Here is a 3,082-nt window from a genome sequence, read left to right on the forward strand (position 1 = left end):
CCCATAGTTCTCCTTTAGGTGTGGGTGAACAGGTTTTTATTAGTTTTGCACATCTAGAAACTTGAATTTTCTCCATTCCCCTTTGCAAAACTGCTTAGGCTCTGTCAGATTACACAGAGATCATGAATAAACAGGCTATATCAAGTCCAGCCAAAGGTTTTCTTTAGGATCGAGCTCTTGACACTGACTTCTAGAGAACATTGTTGCTTTGGGGATGGGGGTGGATTAGTAGAACCGTGGTCAGGTTTTTATTACTGCTTGTGCTCTTTCTTGGACTGCTTTGACAGTTCACCTAAAGAGTATTTTGGATAGTGTAGGGAAGGGTTAGAAACATTATCAGGAGACCACATCTTAAAGACACAACAGGAATTGATAGGGATGGCAACACAGACAGCATTAAAAACCTGACAGAGGTATTAGTGCTTCCATGTTCTATCCTAAATTAAAAAATATACAGGTGAAACTCGAATAATTAGAATATCGTGCAAAGTTAATTTATTTCACTAATGCAACTTAAAAGGTGAAACTAATATATGAGAGAGACTCATTACATGCAAAGCAAGATAATTCAAGCCGTGATTTGTCATAATTGTGATGATTATGGCTTACAGCTCATGAAAACCCCATGAACCCCAAATCCACAACCTCAAAAAAGTAGATTATTACATGCAATCAATAAAACAAGGATTGTACATAGAACAATATCGGACCTCTGAAAAGTACAAGCATGCATATGTACTCAGTACTTGGTTTGGGCTCCTTTTGCAGAACTTACTGCAATTGCTTTTGAACCATATTCTAATTATTCGAGTTTCACCTGTATATATTTGGTAGAATTGTACTTTTTATTTCGAATGGTGCAGTAATTTCATGACCTGATCTCAGATCATCTACATACTGTAAGTGTGTATTTTTACCCACTATATAAATATACATTTACCAGGCACTTTATTAGGAACACTATATTACAGCATTTTTCAACCAGGGTTCTGTGGATCCCTAGGGTTTGCTTCAGAGAGTGCTCGGGTTTTCTTAATCAAGACATCATTTCTGTTTCTCAGTACATCAATTATCTTTTCTGTCTGTACAGCACTGATGAGCAATGTAAGGGGATCCGTCTTCCACTGATTAATAACATGTCCTTCTCCCAATAGTCACCAATGTATGGGACCACTACAGTGACCACCAATGTAAGAAAACAATTATACACTGACCACCAATATGCAGGAACATTTCTCTGCTGATCACCAATGTACAGGGGCATTTTTCCACTGACCACCAATGTACAGGGGCATTTTTCCACTGACCATCAATGTACAGGGGCATTTCTCTGCTGATCACCAATGTACAGGACAATTCTCCACTGACCATCAATGTACAGGGGCATTTCTCTGCTGATCACCAATGTACAGGACAATTCTCCACTGACCATCAATGTACAGGGGCATTTCTCTGCTGATCACCAATGTACAGGACAATTCTCCACTGACCATCAATGTACAGGGCATTTTTCCACTGACCACCAATGTGCAGGGACATTTCTCTGCTGGCCACCAATGTACAGGGACATTTCTCTGCTGGCCACCAATGTGTTGGGACATTTCTCCACTGACCATCAATGAAAGGTGACATTTCTCCACTGACTACCAATGTCCAGGGAAAGGTATTCACTGTCCACCAATGTAAAGGGGTGCTACAACTTCCACTGTCCGTGTGTCTTTTCTGGTCATTCTTATTTCATAATTATTTGTGAAAATAATTTTGTGTTATAGAGCAGTAGGCGTTAAAGTTTTATTTGCTGGGTAAAAACACTGGGCATGCCACAGTCCTAATTCTTGTATTTACTGTATTATTATATCTACTACTTACTCAACACAGTAATGCACCATGACCCGTAGATGTATATATTTAGTAGGGCTTCCCTGAGACTTAAAAATAATTAAAGGGTATCCCTGAAAAGCTGCTATACTAATACTGAGTAGAGGCTCTCTTCCCTGCCAAAACTGCCTAATTTCTTGGATATGTTGTGTATTCTGTGATACATTTTGAATGGTTTCTGAGTTACCAGAATTAAATGAAAAAGAAGAACGAATGGTTCTAAGAAAGCACTGGATACAATGTATTCCCTTTACTGAAACAATAGGTAAGCATAAACTGTGTGCCCCAAAAGCAAAAAACATCTCATTGTGAAGCATTAAAAGATGTCGACAATGTTTTAAAAATGAAGACAAACCATATATTCCTGCATACATACGGTCACACCTGGCCCGGTACCAGTACTGGATAAACATATGTACTATTCTTAAACAACTCTTTACCTGGAGTATAACCTGGACTGTGAACTGTAGAAGGAATGTGTGTCCATGATAGTTGATTCCTCAGATAGAATAAAGCCTGAGGGTGTATATGGATGAAGTTAATGGGAGATCCTTCATGTATGAGCATAGACAGGCACATCTTAGGGATGGAATACCCACATACATCCAGCAAAACCCATAGGTAGAATACTATAGAAAGTCTAAGGTGAGAGCACTAGCAGGGTAAGCAGAGAGGCACGCAGCAGAAGCCAAATGGAAGGAAAGCAAGCCGATCAAAGCTGTATGCCAGCAGTATTTTATATCATCATACTTGCGCCTTGTAGCTCTCCGTTGCTTCCTTGGAACCATTGTTTCTTCTTTTTTACTTAATTTTGGTTTTGTCAGTTGGAACCACTGGCCTGCCTTGAGTTGTTTCTTTTATTTTTTTTTTATCATTTATTGTGAGTTACCATCACCTTTTTTTATCAAATCCAACTATTCTTGTCATTCTTCTATGACCTCCATCACCAACAAGAGGTTTCCATCAGCAGAACTAGGGCCCACTGTTTTTGCTCCATTCTGAGAAAACTCTAGAGACTACTGTGTGTGTGAAAATCCATTGAAAACAGTAGTTACAGAAACACCAATAAAACCAGCCCATCTGTCCCCAACAATCATGTCACGGCCAAAATTATTGCGATCACATATGTCCCCCATTCTGGTGCTTGATGTAAAAATGAAGCTACTCATGTGTGTCTGCGTGATTTTATGCATTGTGCTGTTGC

This window comes from Nanorana parkeri, unplaced genomic scaffold (genome assembly GCF_000935625.1).
Source record: "Nanorana parkeri isolate BGI_ZX_2015 unplaced genomic scaffold, ASM93562v1 scaffold186, whole genome shotgun sequence".
NCBI classification, from domain to species: domain Eukaryota; kingdom Metazoa; phylum Chordata; class Amphibia; order Anura; family Dicroglossidae; genus Nanorana; species Nanorana parkeri.